The sequence below is a fragment of the Felis catus genome, chromosome A1 (assembly GCF_018350175.1).
Source record: "Felis catus isolate Fca126 chromosome A1, F.catus_Fca126_mat1.0, whole genome shotgun sequence".
In the NCBI taxonomy this organism is placed as follows: domain Eukaryota; kingdom Metazoa; phylum Chordata; class Mammalia; order Carnivora; family Felidae; genus Felis; species Felis catus.
The window spans coordinates 101,925,700-101,947,323 of record NC_058368.1 but is presented as its reverse complement, the minus strand read 5'-3'; the positions used below and the strand labels follow the sequence as shown (position 1 = coordinate 101,947,323).

Here is a 21,624-nt window from a genome sequence, read left to right as displayed (position 1 = left end):
CCACAGGGGGGTGCCTACAGGTAGTTCCAGATCTGATACCGGAGGGGTTAACAGCCTCCTAAATTAAATTCTCAAAAAGGAAAAAGGAGTCCTTTCAGGTAAAATTTCATCTCATTTAAGTGAAACAACTCACAGTTTTCCTTTTCTTAGTGAGAAATCTTTGCTTCCACAAGTTTCCAGTACTGTAGAGACAAAGGTGATCAAAAAATTTACCTTCTTTGTGGTTTCTTCTCAATATCCTCTGCCAGAAATAGTTCCATTTTTAGGTGTCACCTAGGATTTGCCCTAGGCTTGGGGTGTTCTTTTTTTCTTTAACAGTGGTTTACAAGCTGGAAATAACCAATTTGACTTCTTTAATGTATAATTTTCATAATGGGAAGGGTTTTTTTCCCCCACGGAGTATTTGGGAAACTGACCCCAAGAAAATGGGTGTGGCTTCCCTAAACAGAAATTAGAAGGCTTTGGGTCATCATTGACTGGGGGAAAAGAATGGATTTGAAGTTCTTCCTAGAATTTTCAGTTTCCTTCCCAAGGACATAGACGAATCCCTGATACTTACGCATTACCTGGCATATAAGGGATTCTTGGTAAATGCCATATGCCTGGCGCATGAGAGATACTCAGGAAATATTTATTGAACATATGTCCAATGAATAATAAATGATGAGCAAACATTTAGTAAGTGAATGCCCACAGCTTATTTCTTGCCACTGTCTCCTAGAGATCCAGTCTCTTGATCAGGGAAAAGATTTTGCTAGGGAGGACATTCATTCCTCCTGAAGCGGGGAGTCTTAGACGGTCTTATTGTTTAGCTGGTTCTTCTGTATACCTCCACGATATTCTGTCCTTGTCTTCATCAAAGCTTTTTAGCGTCTCTTGTCTTTGCCGGAATATACAGGGGGGAATAGCTTGGTACGGGGTATGGTACATATGACCTGGATGGTATAGTGACTCCTGTCCCTTGAAGGCGATAGCCATATACTTTGAATCTGTTTTTCTCTCTTGGAAAATGTACATACTTTTTCCACTTAGCTGAAGACATCGTGAGTGTATTTTGTAATTTATATAGCTTCCTGTATTTTTCATAGAGGTGTCACATGTTCAGTGGTACAGTTTGGTGAGTGGGTAGGGAATGAAGAGGAGGCGTGGGATTGAATTCACTGTGTGAATCCCCATTTCTAGAATTTCTTCAGGGTGGTTTTTATCTTTTGAATATCTAAAAACCTGTAACAAATTAAGTACCCATTAAATATTTGTTGGATTACTATTAAAAAAACAGATTGAAAAGATTTAAAGAAAAGACATTTTTTTTTTTTAATTGAGGACAAAGCCATATGACTTTGGCCACATTTTCCTACACGTTTGTCTTTGTGAATGAAACCCGTGGGATAATTGCCCAGCATTCTCCTTAGTTTTATCTGTGAAGACAGAGCCACAGTCCTCAGGAATATTATAGTGATTATGAGTATTTACTTAAGTATTTATTTCCACTAAGTGTGATATAGATGAAGATAGTGGAAATACATAGACATAATTTTGGTTGGTAAAGAGGCAACTGATTCCACTTTCATTTCTCATGCTACCGAACTAGCCTGTTTTTTTGGAGCCCACCTACATCTCTCACTGTGAAAATTTGAGTAGTCTCCTTGTCAAGGTCAGGTTAAAAGACACAGCTAGGTTTTTATGCAGGCTAAAAAAAATCGCGGTCATGATGAAACTCCGATGTATTTTTCCACCATGAGTGGAAAAGTGAATGCAAAAACAGAGAAATTAACTAACATGATGAAAGTGGGGGAAACATGAAAAACACCAGATTGGAAAAAAAATAGTTGAGCTGATGTTTTCAGTTCCCTTAACAACCAAGAAGGCAAGTTGATGAATGGTGCAGATTGTGGGCAATTCAGTGGCCACCTGAATGGATATAAGCAGATTATAATCATCTGACAAATTGTGGTCCAAACGAACGTTTGGCTTGCCAAATGGGAACAAGAGACATTAGACACCCTCGTTGAACCAAAGCACCCATTAACCTCAAATTAGACACGTAGAGAAAACAGGTTTAAAAACCTCTACGACACAATCTGGTTAAAATATAGTACTGATCTCCTGCCTTATCAGAAAATAAATTAAGAATAGAAATTGACTTGTAAATCAGAAGCCCCAGGCAGGAAAATACAGATTCTCATCAAATCGTTGCCCTCTTTCCCAGAAACAGGCGCAGGATTGGGCTTACATTTCTGGATCACTATTTGTATATGCTGTGGTAGTTGTTGATTTTGCTCTATTTTTATATTAGCACCCATTCATCAGAAGCTAAGGAGGCCTATTGATCATTTTCTCTAACTGCTAAGCTGCATCACGTATCAGTTGTAGTCTTGAAATAAAAATAAGATAAATGATTTGACATGAATCGTGGCCCGATGAACCAAGAACAAAGATTGGACACATGGTGAATCTAATAACGCCTGCCTTATGTTTAAAATGCACATTTACCAGACTCTTCTGATTTGCCATTTCCTTCATGTTGGCATTCTGAAAGAACTACAGATTACTGAATGGGGAAGTTAAATCCAAATTAAATTGCATATTGCTTGTAAAACAAGAATAAAAGTGCTGGCTAACAGTAATGCTCTTCTTTTTACAGTCTTTTAGTCTTTCATGAAGGAAGTACCCAATCTTGCCTGTACAGAGTACATTAGAGTTATTATTGATCTTATGTATGAGGCCGGCTTCTCTGCACGGTTACTCGGCACTGTGGGCTGAACGATGCATTTGACTGAGTGACCAAGGACTTTTAGTAAAAACCACTGTTTTGTCTGGGTAAGCCCAGAAAAGAACATGTTGCTATAAATACCTTTCAGAAGAAGGATTATTTACCCACTAAGGGTTTATTGTAATTGAATGGGCAATAAAAAATGATTGGGAGACCTTTAAAAATATGAAAGTAAAACATAATGAAATAGCTAATTTACAGTGGCTAACACGAGGCAACATTTTTCATCCTGATTTGTGCAGAGGGCTAAACAGTTGCCCAATGAAACTATGACTTTCTCGAGCACCAACTTGGGTCACTGAGGGATAAACCAGAGTTGTCATTTTCTCATTCCCTTGATATTTTAGTACATGGCTGGTCAGTACATTTGCCATCGTCTCATGCTTCTGTACCCACACACTGTTAATGATATTGCTAGGAGATTGTGACCTTGTTTCTCACTTAGCCCAACTGCCTCCGCATTTTTCCCCAAACACTCCTCCACTTGAAGCAGAATCAGCATAGGCTCGAGGGATCAACCCCTGGTCGTAGATTGTGATCTAGAGCAACAACTTTTTATGCCTCCGTTTTTTTGCATCTGGTACAAGATTAAGAGAGGTTGTGATGAAATAAAAATATCACATGCAAAATGCACATATTCGGGATTTGGTGAAGAACTCAGAACCTACTCTTTGTGTCTCAGGTATAAAGGATTTTTTTTTTAATTTTTTTTTTCAACGTTTATTTATTTTTGGGACAGAGAGAGACAGAGCATGAACGGGGGAGGGGCAGAGAGAGAGGGAGACACAGAATCGGAAACAGGCTCCAGGCTCTGAGCCATCAGCCCAGAGCCCGACGCGGGGCTCGAACCCACGGACCGCGAGATCGTGACCTGGCTGAAGTCGGACGCTTAGCCGACTGCGCCACCCAGGCGCCCCAAGGATTTTTTGTTGTTTTTGAGAGAGAGAGTGAGAGTCAGGATGAGGGGCAGAGAGAGGGGAAGAAAGAATCCCAAGCAGGCTTCATGCTTAGCACAGAACTCTACACAGGCTCGACATGGGGCTCTATCCCATGACCCTGGGATCATGACCTGAGCCAAAATCACGAGTCGGATGCTCAACCAACTGAACCTACAGGTACCCCTAAAAGTTTTTTTTTATATTTATTTTTGAGAGAGAGACAGAGCATGAACCAAGGAGGGGGAGAGAGAGAGAGGAAGACAAGAATCTGAAGCAGGCTCCAGGCTCTGAGCCATCAGCACAGAGCCCGACTCAGGGCTTGAACTCATGAGCTGTGAGATCATGACCTGAGTCGAATTCAGATGCTTAACCAACTGAGCCACCCAGGTGCCCCTGACGGGTTTTAATATAACAGTTGGAGGCTTACATTGGAAGAACCCGAGAAGCAAAGATCAGAAGAATGATCTCTGATATCAGCCTGAAGTTATAAAGCTGTTGGTTCTCAATAACTCCCTGCTAAGCTGCTGTGAATGTCATCACTGTCCATATTTCTGGTTGCCAGTGTTTCAGGAGAACCATGCCCATCCTTCCATCTCCCACTCTCTTGCTGTCATGTAAAAACCACTAAGTTGGAATCATGGAGGGAAGGGAATTCTGGGAAATGTAGTTCCTCCTCTGTGATGCAGAGAGCTTGCAAGGTGTAATAATGATTATGAAATAAGGATGGCCTATAGTTAGACATTTTACCTCTCACAAAATAGGTACTCTGGAGGCATTTGAGTAGGAAGATCTGTGTGGTACAAAAGGCACTGAAGTTAGAGTCAAAGAGGTCTCTGTTACTATGTTGATTTTACTACTCACTACCTCAATAGCTTTGAACTACTGGCCTTAACTTTGTAAGTTTCAGTTTTTTCCATAGGTTACACTGTTAGGAGGATTCAATGAGATAATGTATGGAATGCAGCTTGATTTCGCTGTGTACACATTGTCTGTTGCTTTTCCCGATAGTTAGTGATATCACAGTACTTAAAATCACATTTCCAAAGGCTACTCAAATATTTTTTTAGTTTACATTCCTATTAAGAAACACTTCAGAGGCTCCTGGGTGCCTCAGTCGGTTGGGCGTCTGACTTCAGCTCAGGTCATGTTCTCACGGTTTGTGGTTCGGGCCCCACATCAGGCTCTGTGCTGACAGCTCAGAGCCTGGAGCCTGCTTCCGATTCTGTGTGTCCCTCTCTCTGGCCCTCTCCCGCTCACACTCTGTCTCACTCTCTCTGTCAAAAATAAAATTTAAAAAAAAATTTAACAATTTAAAAAAAAGAAACACTTCAGAAAGTATTTAGTTGCTAATGGCACTGCTGCCATTATTTTAGTTCTTTTTCTTTCATCCCTTCTTTTACTCCGCAAGCATTAGCTCAATGTCTTTATGAGGCTTACATCTAAGAGGGTATAGTTTCCTGTGGCGACAAATAAAATAAGGTCTATTTCAAGTAGATTTGTCACTTTCTCCCCTGACCTCTAACTTCTGAAAAGTCAGTATTTGAGCAGAGGCTTGAATGAAAGTGAGAGACAAAAGCCAAGAGAAAATTTAAGGGGATGTATTTCCAAACAAGGAGAAGAACAAGTGTAGAGATCTTGAGGGAGTGTGAACATGGGGTGTTTGCAGCATAGCACCCAGAAATGTGAAATATTTAGGATTTTTTACTGGAGATATTTATACTCTCTACGGATAATAATAAATAAGTATATATTTTTGTAATTTATTTCTTCTTATCATTTCTTACCTTAGTTTTACAACTTAGAGCTTAGTTTTACATTTTAAAAGTAGTTGTCATTTCAGCTGTAGCTAATTAAATTTACTGATGCATTTTTAATCAGTTTCTCTTTAACATTATTTTATATCCATTAATTTTTCACTTTATTTTTCTTCTTGCTAAAATACATGCTTTATACTCTCTTAAGTTAGCTGTTGTTCTTGTTGTTGTTATTATTATTCTTTCTATTTTTCTTAAGTGATAGATTAGCTGGGTATAAAATTTTAGGTTACTAGTTACTTTCTCTCCGCACTTTGAAGATAGTATTGAATATTATTAGATGGTCTTCTAGCCTCAACTGTTGCTGCCTGAAGATTTTCCCAGACTTAGAATTATTCCTAGTACATATGCAGTCTTTTCTCTTTGGTAGATTAAGGTTTTTCTTTTTTCCTTTATATTCTGCAATTTTGCAATGTGTTTCTAGATGTGGAATTTATTCTTATGTATCTTTTTTTGGCATTCAGAATATGTTTGTAGTATAAAAATTTATGGATTTCTTCAGTTATTCAGCTATTTATCTTCAAATATTGTTCATCTGTAATTCCTTCCTTTTTTTTTTTTTTAAGAAATCAGTTTGGAATTACTTTAGAGTCTCTCAGATTATCCTCTGTTTCTTACCTGCTCTTCATTTTCTTTCTTTCTCTGTAATGCACTTGAAGTGAATTCATCAGTTCTTAAAATTGTCTAGTTCTGCCTTGGTGATTATTTCAGCAGTTATACAGTTTATTGAGACTTTTCTGTTCATTTTTTTCATTCCTAAAGTTTCTAATAAGCTTTTTACATACCCACTTTTTTCATTATTTATTTTTCCACGTTTTATTTTATAATCCCTTTTGCACATCGCAAAAGATGAACCGAACATTATAAGTCATTTTAATGACTGCCCACCAGGCTCCTACCAGATTGTTTATAATGAACCATTGTTTTAGTTGTTGGTTTTCTTGGTTGTCAAAAGGGATTTTCTTTGGCCTCTTTTCGTGATGTGTCTGGAGAGAGTCCTTACTTCAAATTCACTTTAGATATTAAGGTTGGCTGCTGCCTGCCATCTCTATTTCTAGACCTGTTACCCTTGATGGAACCACAATTCTGGCCAAACTGTCCCAGAACCCAGAGAGCATGGAGTTTCAGCTCTACTGCTCCTTTGTATTTCTCTAATTTGAGTACATGGAAATGTTTATATTGTTTTTTGAGGTGACTGATTTCTAATTGATTTTATCTGTCATTGATTTATTTTTTGGAAAAGAGGTTATGTGTTTAAGTGTGAACTTACAGAGCCATCTTAATGAGACATCTTACTGAAACTTATTTAAATGTCTCACGTTTCCAAAATTCATCTTCTTTCTTCAGAGATTTTAATAATTCACGGTCTTTGGTTTCCTGTTGAATATATAAACTGAGCTACACATATTCTGGGACAGTCTTGTTTTTAACTCCTTATTCCGATGAAGAATACACATGTAGTAACTAAATTTGTTTATTAATATCATTCTTTTTGTTCCCCCAAAGATTTTAAATGTAATTTAAATGTTATTTAAGTTGCATTTCTTTCTTAGAATTTTTAAAATGAATTCAAAAATTAGCATGATTTCGTGAGCTAGAATGATTAGACAGAGTATAGGTTTTTTTTGGTTCTGTAAAAATAACTTTATTTAAAATCCAAAGTCACACTACACAGCACTCATGCCCCAGACAATTGTTTTCTCATTGGTCACTCAAGTTTCAGCCCTTTCCACACCAAAATAACCCATTAAGTTGAAAATGGGAGCTCCCCAATCCAGTGAGTGCATTGAAGTCTGCTGATCTTCCATTTCACCAGTAGTGTAGCGTTCACCACTATGAATCATGTGACAAACCAAACACCGCTCACTGGTAATAACTGAATTTGAAAACCTTTTTAGAAAAAAAGATTTATTTTCATCGCAACCCAAGAATTGTACATACTAAAATGGGGAAACGTGACGAGAGATTATTTGGACCTCTTGGTTATTGTCATTTCAGTGCCCTGAAAAAGCAGGTACATATGGGGGCACCTGGGTGGCTCAGTTGGTTAAGTGTCCAACTGCAGCTTAGGACATGTCTCACGGTTTGTGGGTTTGAACCCCATGTCAGGCTCTGTGCCGACAGCTCTGAGCCTGGAGCCTGCTTCAGATTCTGAGTCTCCCTTTCTCTCTCTCTGTCTCTCTCCCACTCTCACTGTCTCTCTATCTCAAAAATAAACATTGAAAAAAAATTTTTAAAAGAAGCAGGTACATATGAACACCTTTAATTTGTGTGAGTAAAGATGTCTACCTCATTTGGAGCAAGTCATCTGCTGCTTTTGGATTTTTTTTAGGTTTTTTTTTTTGTTTGTTTTGTTTTTGTTTTTTTTATCTGTCCTAAATCATTTAGGCCATTCACAATTTTAAAAAGGTAAAAGGTTTTCAAGACATGTATGTATGTCATTTGAGGTAAAAAAAAAAAAAATTGCCATATCATTAGTTGAATGTGTAGCAAACTTTGACAGGCAAATGCATCAATATAAAGGGAGAGATGATTAATTCCTTAAAAAAAAATGTTTGTTTATTTTTGAGAGAGAGAGACAGAGAGACAGAGACAGAATCCCAAGCAGGCTCAGCACTGACAGATACAGGGCTTGAACTCACAAACCATGAGATGGTGACCTGAACCGAAACCGAGAGTCAGACCAACTGAGCCACCCATGCGCCCCTGATGTGTAATTTTATTTTTTTTAAAATTTTTTTTTCAACGTTTATTTATTTTTGGGACAGAGAGAGACAGAGCATGAACGGGGGAGGGGAAGAGAGAGAGGGAGACACAGAATCGGAAATAGGCTCCAGGCTCAGAGCCATCAGCCCAGAGCCCAACGCGGGGCTCGAACTCCCGGACCGCGAGATCGTAACCTGGCTGAAGTCAGACGCTTAACCGACTGCGCCACCCAGGCGCCCCCCTGATGTGTAATTTTAAAAACGTGTTTTGTTTTTGAAGTTGCTCACAATCGTGATAAACAGAACTGTAAGATCTTAATAAGAAGGAATCAGGGAGTGTTACCTTGAATTTCTTGTGATGAACCTGCATCCCGGCCAGAACTTTTGCCTTCATTCTTCAGTGTGTAAAATTGTTAAGTATTTCCCCTTTTGAATACATATTTCTGATTGATCGTGGCCCAGGCTTTATGGTGGAAAAACCTAGCTCAGTGTCTCAGATTAAGGAAAGTGTATAGGATTTTTAGTTTTTTTCATATCGAATTGGCTCGAGTGTCTTAAATGTTTAATGAGCGTAAAGTCTGAGGTAGAACAGAGCTTTGAGGAATCTCGTAGTGTATGTCCACCGACCGTTAGTGACGGTCCATCATTTGTAGACCAGGGGATCCTCATCACTGGGCTCAGCGGGCCATAGGAAACTGCCCGGCCGATAGCATTTCTGTTATCTCTTTTAATAAAAACTTAATTTCCTTTCTTCCTTCTTACGCCATCAGATACCGGCCCCTTATTCATTTTCCTGACAGCTGCCGGCCGGCTCGTGAGCACCCAAGACTTGCCGTGCCGATTCCCACGATTTCTTCTTCCCACCTCCCCATCCTCCTTTCCTGGCCAAGCCATGGGAGAATGTGAGTCTGGGGCTGTTCCCTGGCAGGGCCTGCGGAGTTTCCATAAACATATCCCAGCTTGGCACAAAGAAGAAGCTGAGGGAGCAGCCACAGCATGTACGGCCAAAAAGCACTTGTGGAAATCCGAGGAATGTGAACCAAAAGAATCGCCCCGAGTCCCCACACACTTTTCTCCCGGAACACTTAGCACACTGTGTGGCTGGACAAACGGCTCTTTCAGCTGCGTGGGGCTTTCAGCCTGTGGTTTGAAGCCTGACAGGATGTGGCAGTCCTGACTCTGGATAATGTAGTACGATGCAACAAAATGCATCAAATTAGAAAATGGAAACTTTTCTTTCCCCGAACTGTAATTTAGCTGTCACTTGGCTTTAAAGCAGCTGAAAACAATTTTTTGAAAGTGAATGTTTATTTCCTGAAGTTTTGTGAATAATTATAGGCCTATTCTCTCCATGTTCCACATTCCACCGCCTTTCCCATAACTGTCTGAGTGGCGGGTCCCAGCACAGGCATATGGCGGTCCTTTGCCTTAAGAGGCCGCCATCGAACGCGTGGCCCCTTTGATCTGTGGCTTGTGACGTGCTTTACCTACACCTCTCTCATCAGACTAACACATTCTGTCAGTGTGTGTGTGTGTGTGTGTGTGTGTGTGTGTGTGTGTGTGTGTTTCCAAGTTCATTTTCTCAGTGCCGTGAGAAAGATCTACAGGGAAGATTGCTGATTTTACATCTGTCTTACCACAGGAAGAGAAGGGCAATATAATGAATTTTTTATGAGCCCTGTTGCCTAGTGTTCACTGAGAAACCTTTGCCTTTCTAGGGGAAGCTTTTGACCCCACGTGGTGAGGGGGTTTGTAACCTGATGCTATTGTTAGAATAATTATAGTCTAAGGTTTTCCTGTCAGCGCCCAAGTTAGCTCAGTTAAGGTTATATATTTTGAAATTCTTGTGCCTCGTCCTCTTAAAATACGTGCTCTGCAAAATTAGGTGGCTGAAGGCCAATGAGTTTGTCATAAAACAGCTTTTATGTCGCCGCGAGTAAAGACTTTCATGTATATGTTTGTGTCGAGTTTTGCAGAGTCAGGTGATATATACATGTAATGGAATTATTGATGGCGCATTTATCGGGATTTCCTGATACAGAATTGAGTATTATTTCTGTTGAATATTAAATTAGTATTTGGAAATGATTATTATAATTGAGAAAATAATTCATACCTTGGCATTGTATGGCATTTTAGGTAAGTATATTTTACCGGGGTCTTTAATATAATCTGTTTTCACTACCACTTTTCAGGGAAAATGTTGTTACTGTTTTAATTTTCCAGAGGGGGAATCTACAATGCAGAGAAATTTCATAGGTCTTAGACTGAACGAGCACATGAGGAGATTTTCAGGGTGCTTCTCTTAAAATACTAGGTTGGCTTCCCAGCAAACACCTTTAGCATATCACCAAATCTTGCCTATGACTCCTCGTGTTGTTTTTATGAAAAAGTGACGGTAGTTTCCTGTGTTTTGTTTTGTTTTGTTTTGTTTTGTTTTGCTTTGGCATCCCAGGACAGTAAAGATTTGTTGCTCTATCATGTGTTATTTAGGAACATTTTCTACAGCTCCTAATTATTTAAAGATAAATTTGGGTTCAGACTTCCTGTGCTGTAGAGATAGAACTTTTGACAAAGAGAAGGGGTTGGTTTGTATAACTCTGGAAGATTACAGGTACTTAAAATTGGCATCACTGTATACTGGCTTCAGTTGAACACTACCATCTTGACCTGGTGAAGTGAACATGTACGTTTTAGAAAATCACTCTTTGGGGGCACCTGGATGGCTCAGTCAGTTAAGTGTCCGACTCTGGCTTAGGCCATGATCTCGAGGTTCGTGGGTTCGAGCCCCGCGTCGGGCTCTGTGCTGACAGCTCAGAGCCTGGAGCCTGCTTCGGATTCTGTGTCTCCCTTTTCTCTCTGCCTCCCCCCTGCTCACACTGTCTTTCTCTCTCTCTCTCTCTCCAAAATAAATAAACATAAGAAAAAAAGTAGAAAATCACTCTTAGGAAAAGGCATCCCTAACTTTTATTTCCATAACTGTGAACAGGAGCAGTGTTTTACTTTGACTCATTCATTTTACTGTTGTATCAGTGAAATTGATCCCGTGGTAATACACTGGCATCCAAAACATACATGTTGTAGGTGTATAACATATATACATGCACATATATGTGTACACACACACACATACACATACATACTTACAGGAAAATCTGATCTCTGTGCAAGTAAGATACTGGTACACAATTAGGAAAGCAGACTTTTGACCATTGCTCAAGAACACCCGTAAAGGAGTGATGGATGGTGGTCTTTCATCCAAGTTACTCTCATAGGACCTACCACTTACATTTTCAGGGAAGTATCTTTCTATGATGCTTCATTTTATAGTACTCCACTGCTTTGGAGAAAATGCAATTTGGAGAGTGGAGGGTCGGTTAAGACGTAGATTTTTCTCTTTAGCAGTTATTCACAATACAAGTAGAAGGTGATGAAATCCGATCTACGAGCTGTCTCTCCTCATCAGAACCTGGATGATTTCACACAAATTAGTGTGGACACCGAGCTGTCATATACTGTCGAACTACTTTGCAGTCAGAGAGTGGGTTGCTCTTGGCCACTCTGGTTTAACACCATAACCGTGCTCCAGCTCACATCTTAGATCCAGACTTCAGACTTGTGTATCTAATTCCTTACGCGATGTCTGTTTAGATATATATTAGAAGTTTTTAATTTAACATGCCCCGAATGGAGCTGCAAACCTTTCCTCTGCTATTGGTTCTACCTGAGGGGTCCCTGTTGTTAGTTACGTGGAGCCTGCAGCCTTCCACCTGCTCCAGCCAAAATTCTTGATGTTAATCCTTGCCTCCTTCCTTTTCTCCAACCCCAAGTGTATCTATCAGAGCATTTTCCTTTCTTTTTTTTTTTTTTAAGTAGGCTTCATGCCCACTGCAGAGCCCACATGTGGGCTTAAGCTCGTGACTCTGAGATCAAGACCTGACCTGAGATCAACAGTTGGACGCTTAACCAACTGAGCCACACATTTTCTTGATGCTGCTTTCCAGAATATTCTTAGAATATCTAGAATCTAGGGGCGCCTGGGTGGCGCAGTCGGTTAAGCGTCCGACTTCGGCTCAGGTCACGATCTCGCGGTCCGTGAGTTCGAGCCCCGTGTCGGGCTCTGGGCTGATGGCTCAGAGCCTGGAGCCTGCTTCTGATTCTGTGTCTCCCTCTCTCTCTGCCCCTCCCCCGTTCATGCTCTGTCTCTCTCTGTCTCAAAAATAAATAAAAATCATTTTAAAAAATTAAAAAAAAAAAGAATATCTAGAATCTAAACTCTAAACCTACGATCTAAGTGGCATTCCACTGTCACCAGGGTTCAAGCCACACCCGCCTGTCAACTTTATTACAGTAGCCTGTTCATTTGTGTCCCTGCTTTGATTTTTGCCTCACATAAATAAAGCAGGGTGAATCTTTTAAAATGAAAGTCACACTCTGTATTCCTCTGCTCAGAACCTTGCATTAGCATTGGCTTTCCATTTCACCTGACTAAAACTTCATTTCTTGGCTTAAAATTTCATTTCTTTAATTACCTAACAAACCCACATGGTGATGTACCACCCACCTGGGCACCCATGCACGCACACACCCCTAATCAGTTCTCTCTGCTCTGCCTCTACTCTTCTCCCTCTTGCTGACTCTGCTCTAGCCACATTGGCCTTGGCCTTGACATCTCAGACTTGAGTACGCTTCGGGGGCTTTGCACTGATTGCCACCTCTGCCTAGAACACGCTGACGCCAGCCTGTCACGTGTCTTTACCAGAGACCTGACATCTCCTGCCACTGACTCTCTCTGGTACCGTTGACCCTGTTTTTTCTCTTTTCTCCTCCATAGTCTTCTGTTACATCTTGTAATGGTTTATTATGTTTATGGCGTCATGTGTGCATCATTGTGCTTCAGAGCGAGCTCCCCAGGAGGGGGAGTCTTGCTGTAAATTGTGCACTGATACGTTCTAAGCACCTAGGGTGATGTCTGCACGCAGTAGGCGCCGAACAAATACTAGTTAAAGGAAAGAAGAAATAAAAACGAGCCAGGTTGGCTGAGTCATTTAAGCGTCCGACTTCGGCTCAGGTCACGCTCTCACGGTTTGTGGGTTCGGGTCCCGCATCGGGCTCTGTCCTGACAGCGTGGAGCCTGCTTCAGATCCTCTGTCTCCGTCTCTGTCTCCCTCTCCCTTGATCACTCTCTTCCTCTTTCTCTCTCTGTCAAAAATAAATACACATTAAAAAAAAGTTTGGGCCTGTATTACTTGCAGTTTGGAAATTCCCGGCTAGTACGTTCTGTCACTATTTTGGTGACTATTTTTCACACTCCTCCTTACCCCCTGGCCGACATTAATTGTTCAGTAGATATGTGAATGCTGGTTCACAACTACACTTTTTCCAGTGTGCCATATGGTGGAGATGTAAATTATGACAGGGTCCCTAGTCTTAAAGACGGACAGGCAATTGACAGTCACAAACAAAGCAGAACATGCACTGTACCATGCGGTGCGAAATTTTAATTTCTGTAAGGCTTCAGAGGCAAATGGCATCAGTAATGGTTAGAATAATTCTACAAGGCTCCCTGAACAGGAAAGGATTTTAAAGTTGGATCACACGGTACCTTATATAGTTGTTTTTATAAGGCTGTGTCACGTATTATATTTATTTACTTTGTTGTTTCATGCAACTTGAGTTTTTCATAAAAGGAAACTGGCTGGCAAGGGCCTCTAACCAGAAAGGAAGGCTTGTCAACAGATTCCACATTCCGCTAAAGTTACTGACTTCAATAATAAGCCGTGGGGGAGAAGCAGAAGGGTGTATGTGATTTTCATTTGGTACGAAATCAACCAAATCGAAAGTCCAGGGATATTGCATGGCAAGGAGTATAGGAACCTTAGGCATGTCAAGTGTTCCTTGGAGGGAAGCAGCTTCATCAGGCAAGCACAAAAGCCACATAATCACCATATTCGTGACTTTGAGTTCATCTCCACTGGTATCGATTGGCAAGCACTTTCAAAGGGAAAGTAGTGGATGTCACTCTCAGAGAAAAGCTTAAATATATTAGCTAGTTAATTGAAAGGCTTCGACGCGCACCAGGCTTCAGGCAACCCACGAACAAAACTGGTTGAAATGTATCAAAGGTGGAAATAGAAGCGAGTCAAGATCCTCCCCCAGTGCCTCTGTTTTAGCACTTGTGCCTTTTAAGTGTTCCACCCTGTTTGTTGCAACTCTTGTCTAGTGCGTACGTTTATGAACATTGCCGTAGTTCACTGTGCTTTAATCATAGAACCATTTGGAGCAAGAAAACGTCTTCATGAGAATGCAACCGTGAGAAATGGCTCGACTCAACCCTGCTGTGTACTGGTGGGAATCACATGCTGCAATTTATGGTTTCCTGGCTAGTTAACCTGAATTTAAGTAGCTGGGTGACTCGGTGACCCACCCGAACCAAATGGCTATAATTTATTAACATCATAAAGATAGGAAGTAACTATGGACTTGGTAGAACGGTAAAGACGCTGCTTGGCCGGGGCATAGAATACATGTCCCTTCATTTATTTATTCACTCAACTGATTTTTATTCAGGCCTTTCTTCTGCAACAAATGATTTGATAAATGGGGATGGGAAAAACATGAGAAAGTTCAAAGAAAGGATGAAGAATTAAACATCCTGTGGCTTAACGCGGGGAGTGTTAATATTGTGAACAGAAGGGTGTCTTAAAGGTACAGTGAAGATCCCAGAGAGGAAAGAGGGAGTCTGGATGCGGGGCAGGAAATGGAAAAGGCCGGGCTAGGGATGTAGCCCGGAGGGGAGAGGGAAGGAGGCATCAAACATAAATAGGCCAGAGTCACGATTGCCAGAGAACAATGTGGAATTCGTTGCTGCAAACTAGTAAGAACAGAAGCCCAGTTCCGGGATCTGGCAGGGACTATGGAGGCAGCAGATAAGGGCTGCTTATTTGAGCAGATCAGCAGCAAAAGGGAAAAAAAAAATTACAGCAGTTATCTAGAGAGGGCAGCTGGGTCAAGAGAACATTTTCTAGGAGAAAAGAGAACTCTACGTGTTTGTAGGCACAGGGTAACAGCTGTGGGCCAGGTTGAAGATGCCTGAGAAGGCAGGCAGACGGGCAGAAATTGAGAATTAGGGTCTTAATGGGACCGGAAGGAGAGGACCACAGTGGCACAGAAAGGGGCTCTGAGCGGGGTGCTGGCTGGCTGAGTCAGTAGAGCGTGTGACTTTGATCTCACGGTTGTGAGTTCAAGCCCCACATTGGGCATGGAGCTTACTTTAAAAAATGGATGAGGGGCCCCTTTAAGTTTGCTAAGCATCCAAGTCTTGATTTTGGCTCAGCTTACAATCTCATGGTTCGTGGGATCGAGCCCTGTGTCAGGCTCCGTGCTGGCAGGATGGAGCCTACTTGAGATTCTCTGTCCCTCCGTCACTGCCCCTCCCTTGCTTGCACACACGTTCTCTCTCTCTGTCCCTCAAAAAAATAAAAAATTTAAATTTAAAGATTTTTTATAAAGAGGCTCTGAGCTTCAGGGGAGGAGAGGACTTGTTTCGTAAGGTGGAGACAAGGATACGAAGTGAGAAAGTCCTATCCCTGAGTCTTTGTAACTCAGTGCACCTGCAGATGAAGAGCTGCTCTTACCAGTGATAAAAAAGGTAAAGGCAGCATCTCAGGGGGATAATAACTCTCTTCTATTTTATTACCACTGTATCGTGACAACAAAAGCATCTTCTTAAGCCTATCCATAATTAAAATATATTTTTTCTTCCTTAGTTTGATTTCCACTGAAATTCTTAAAAAAAATTTTTTTTTTTAATGTTTATTTTGAGACAATGCGAGAGACAGCGTGCAAGCAGGGGAGGGGCAGACAGAGGGAGACACAGAATCCGAAGCGGGCTTCAGGCTCCGAGCTGTCAGCACAGAGTCCGACACGGGGCTCGAACTCATGAACCCGGGAGATCATGACCTGAGCTGACGTCGGACGCTTAACCGACTGAGCCGCTCAGGTGCCCCTGATTGCCACTGCATTTCTAGTTCTCATTTTTACCGAAATTTGCTCTCATCAACCGCCTTATTCTTCCTCTTCAGTTTTATCTGTTTGCCCAGCCAGCCGCGTCAGTCTCCCACATGCTGAGTTACCTCTCCCAGAGTCACCTCTCCCTCTCCTATGTTACTCTGGTTCCTTCTCTTCTAGGAAAGTAGTCATCCTGTCTCTTTCGATAAATATCACTAGAAATTAATGTAGTTTGATCCTCACCTGTGTTGTCATCTTGTCTTGATTTTTCAATTTGGTTTGTCCTCGGAGCACAACGTATTGAGGAATTAACAATCGCACTTTCCTTTAGTCATGTTCTGTTTTTCCATTTTCGGATGTAAGTCATGGCAGCCAGTGGGCTCCAGACTGGGGGCACATGGCCCAGTGGGTGAACCAGATGGAATACAGGAAGAAACTATTATAATGTCCCTCTTTGCTGTCTAAAAATAGGAAGTACATTAATTTTTCCTGATTTCCTAATCACCGCGCTTGTGAAGTGACCCAGACCATCTTACCTAGCTCGTACGTCACACTGTCGTGTGTCACACGTGGTGCACAGATGTTCATTGTAGTTTCTGTGTGCCGGGTTTAAGAAGTCCGTGCGTTCTACCACCCACTTTGTTGAGAGACCATTCTTCATTAAAAAGGGCAAGTGACTTTAAGAGGTTATGGCAGAAAAACCATGAAGTAGAAGTTGCAATTGTGATGCAGACCCCAGCAAACAACTAGACATTGGCAGAGGTATCACTGTTGCTTTTCAAGTGAGCTCAGCAGCCGTCAATATTCATTTAAGGAAAAATGCCACAAACCAACCGTAAAAAGATCTGACAAGTACTTAGCCAACAAAATTGGAATTATTAAGAAGACGGTTTCAAATATGGTTTTATGCATATCGTTATTAGAAATGGCTGTAATCTCAAATGTATGTTCTGCCTTTAGATACGAGTTAATAATGATACTACATGCATATAATTTATGAATAAATAAATATGCATGTATTGCAAGATTTTTCTCAGCATCGTTTTCCTTTTAGGCATCCCACTCTCTTTTGATGTTCATTTATTTTTGAGAGAGAGAGTGTGAGTGGGAGAGGGGCAGAGAGTGGCGGAGACACAGAATCCGAGGCAGGCTCCATGCTCCAAGTTGTCAGCCCAGAGCCTGATGTGGGGCTTGAACTCATGAACTGTGAGATCTTGGCCTGAGCTGAAGTCCGGTGCTTAACCGACTGAGCTACCCAGGCGCCCCAACACCATTTTCCTAATAGGTATATACTGTAACAGTTTGGAGACCTCTGATCTAGTGCAATATTTATCGGCGAATGTAAATAATTTTTCTTATGAAATAACAGAACATTAAGGTCCCTCTAGCATTAAAATGTAGGTTTGAGAATCGAATATTTTAAGAACTTTAAAAACTAGACTTATTTCTCCTTAAACTACTGCGCAGCGAAATTCGAAAGCAGCCTCTCTATTGACAAAGATTAGTAAAATGCCCCCAAGATGAGGACAGACACTATGGTGAACTACCACATGGCACAGGCACTGATTTTTTTTTAAATTTTTTTTTTCAATGTTTTATTTTATATTTGGGACAGAGAGAGACAGAGCATGAACGGGGGAGGGGCAGAGAGAGAGGGAGACACAGAATCAGAAGCAGGCTCCAGGCTCTGAGCCATCAGCCCAGAGCCCGACGTGGGGCTCGAACTCACAGACCGCGAGATCGTGACCTGGCTGAAGTCGGACGCTTAACCGACTGCGCCACCCAGGCGCCCCATGGCACTGATTTTTAGGTTGGGTTACTATTCTGTCTGCATATCATGGAATGTTCAAGTAGCCACTGCAGAATGTGGGCTTTGATAGAAGGAATGATGAACACTCTTTAGAAATTTAATTTCCCCTCTACCGTGTTTTCTATGTCCTGATTCTAAAGTAGCATTCTTAGGTGCTTCAATAATAGATATGCCTATCTGTAGCCTCATTTTTCTCTGTGGAACATTGTCAAAAAAAAAAAAAGCCTTCTCAAGGGTGCTGCTGTGCTGGGTGACAAACACTCTAATAATTTTGTCCTCAAAGGGAACAGAGCCCTTACCAAGACCACCAGGCACACTTCATTTTCATTTTCCTGTGAGTTATCCTGGGAGCAAAATCACACATGGGATTCCATGGACTACCATTGTTTCGAGTGGACTAATCACATCTCGCCGGATTCTGTAAACTCTCTTTTTCCTTCCAAGATTTTAAAAGCTGTATGCAGGGTCCCTTGTGTAGATACCATTATAGTTTAAAATTAAAGTGAACCAGTTTTGTATTTTATTAGTGTTTTGTTTAGAAATGGAGACACTAGATCCACGAATCATTGGCTTGTTCTCATCTGCAGGGTCATGAATACTATACAATTGAAAAGACTATTACAATTTTTTTAGTTATAAAAATAATGTTTAACGGAGACAATATTTATGGAAACGACTGCCTAGATTTACATAGTTCCTTTCTGAAAGTTTTCAGGATACTTTAGAGATGTGTTAATGCTCACATTTCTTCCGGGAGTGGATAATGAACAGACGGAGAAAATTGAAGCAATGAAGTCACATGGCCCTTCCAAGCTTCATTAGTAAGTGATGAAGAAGCAGAGAATATAATCAGGAATCACCTTGTGGCAGGGTTCCACTAGACCAAAAAACTTCCTAAGCAATAGAGAGTGTTTAAAATAATGATATTTTAATAATTCTTCACCTAATAAAACTAGTGTCAGCTGGCTTATGTACTGTCAAACCATCATTGTATGGATCGCATGATTTTTAAAAACAGACATCTTCTGAAGTACTAATGTGATGTTATCTCTGAATGATGACTCTGAGGCATATCCTATTAGCCTAAAAATTTTAGTTAAACAAATAAAATAAACCTCATGAGGCAATCTAGACTTTTACATTCGACAGTTGGCCTTGCAGGAGAGCTCGAAGAATGCCCTCTCTGCCCAAGAGATCCAGGCTTTACTTATCAAAAGTTGACCGTAAGTTGAAGAGCTAAAAGAACCAGTCTAAGTCCCAGAGGCCCATCATAAGTGTAAGTCCATCTGCTTTCTCAAGAGTGGAAGAAGTTGGGGGAAGGATTGCAAAATATCTCCTCAGGTACACAAGTCCGTCAGTGGTAAGACTAGAAAGGAAAGAGACTCTACAGAGGAATCCCCCACATCTTGTAACTGGGCAGTAAAATAGGGTGTTACTTACAACAGATCTGATAGCTGGTGGCTTGGCTGTGCGACACAGACATATCTGTGGAAAATTGTCAGTGCTCAGATCTCAGGTCCTGTTGATAAGAAATTGGTAATCCCACCCTCAAAATAGTTAGAGCCACTGGTGGACTGAATCAAACTAAAGCAGCAGTGAAGTCCAGACCCAAAAAGCTTGCCCAGCCCACCTCCAGTAGACTGACCAAGAAAGGAGCCTGCACCTTCTGAAAGTAAATATGACTTGTTTTAGATTCTTGTGTTTTCTTGTATATAATGTCTGGCATATCTTTAAAGGTTGCAAGATACACAACAAGGTAGGAAAATGGCATCAATGGTCAAGAGGTGAAATAGTCAATAGAAACGGGTCCAGAGATGGAACAAATGTTGGAATCATCAGAGAGTGGCTTTAAAATATATATGATATAAAATGATAAAAGACATAGTAGAAATGGTCCACAACATCCACAAAGAAATGGGAGATGCTGGCAGAAATACAAAAACTGTTTTTAAAATCAAACTAAAAAGAAATGCTGGAAAAGAAAAGTGTAACATCAGGAAGAATTCATTAGATACTCTTGAGACCAGATTACACACAGTAGAGGAAGATTCCAATAAACTGGAAATAGTCAATAGAGAATACCTAAATTCATAAAACAGTAAAAAAGAAAAGCAAAGACCATCTGCGATCTGTGGGAAAATAACAAATCGTTCAAGGAGAGGAAGAGGAAAATGGGACGGAAGTATTATTTGATGAAATAATAGTTAAGAACTTTGTAAAATTGATGAAAGATACAAACCACTTAGCAAATTTAAGCAGAAAAAATACAAAGAAAACCACATTGCAGTCAGTTACTAAAAAAATAAATAAATAAAAAGCAGTGCTTAAAAGTTGCCACAGGAAAAAAGACACGTGTGTAATTGAACATCAGTAGAGAGGATGGTTAAGTTCTCAACAGAAATAGTTGAAGCCATAAGACAAAGGAAAGACCTCTTAAAAGAGCTGAATGAACACAATAGACCTGTCAACCCAGCATTTTGTATCTTGCAAAAATATCCTTCAAAAAAGGAAGACAACATATGTATTTTCAAGCGGGAAAAAGCTGAAATAATTTATCTCTAGGGGACCTTCACCAGTGAAATGCAGAAAGAAATTCTTAAGGCTGAAGCAAATAATAATAAATGGAACTCAAGACCTTTTTTTTTAATCCTTTTATGTTATACTTGTGTGTATTTCTTTCTTTAAAAGACCAAGTGTTTAATGCAAAAATAATAACAATGTATTGTGAGGTTTTTAACATATATTAAAATAAAGCAGAAAAAGTGATGGGGTGAGAGGTACATGGAATACAATTTTTATACTCTTTATGAATTGTATACTATTGTATGAGTGAAAAATAAAACTTAAAGATGCATATTATATTTAGATCCACTATTAAAACTACACGTAAAATGTATAGCTGAACTGTCAGTACGTGAAGCAAAATAAAATTCTCAGTAATATCCACTTCTCCTCCAAAATGGCAGGAAAAGAGTTGCAGAGAGGTAAAGAACAAATGGAATAAATAGAAAACAAATACTAGTTGGGGAAATTAAAGCACAATATTAAGTGTTATTACATATAAATCTACCAAATGTTTCACTTAAAAGAGATTTGTAGACTAGATTAAAAAGTAAAACCCAACCATGAGCTGCCTACAGAAAACAAAGATATAAGTGAAAGGGAATGAATGAATGTATTTACCATGTAAATGTTAAATATAAAAAGTTAATGCCTTAATGGTTAAAGACAAAGAAAATTACCAGAGATAAAGAAGGACATTCTATATCGGCAGAAAGGTCAAGTTGTTAAGAAGGCCTCATTTCTCAGGATACAAATCATTATATAATAATCAATTACATTTCTGTATAATTGATATAAATTGATACATATTGATTCTATAAAATTGATAATAACATTGAAGTAAAAATTGAATTTATTGTAACATTAAAAGCATCAAATACATAGAAATTTACAAAACACGGAAAAGTGCTCTTCAATGAAGTTAGAAGACGTTGCTGAATGAAACTAAAGAATATTTACTTCAGAGGTGCCTGGGTGGCTCAGTCACTTGAGCGTCTGACTTCAGCTCAGG

At 40.3% G+C, this 21,624-nt stretch overlaps 1 long non-coding RNA gene across 1 annotated transcript; it reads right to left on the bottom strand.

The window, feature by feature from the left end:
- Positions 1–615: 615 nt before the first annotated feature.
- Positions 616–4,357, bottom strand: LOC109500076. The gene is made up of 2 exons (XR_002157740.3): positions 4,139–4,357; positions 616–1,224 (listed from the first exon to the last, which is right to left on the bottom strand). It is a non-coding gene; the product is annotated as an uncharacterized LOC109500076 (long non-coding RNA).
- Between the last annotated feature and the right edge of the window lie 17,267 nt (positions 4,358–21,624).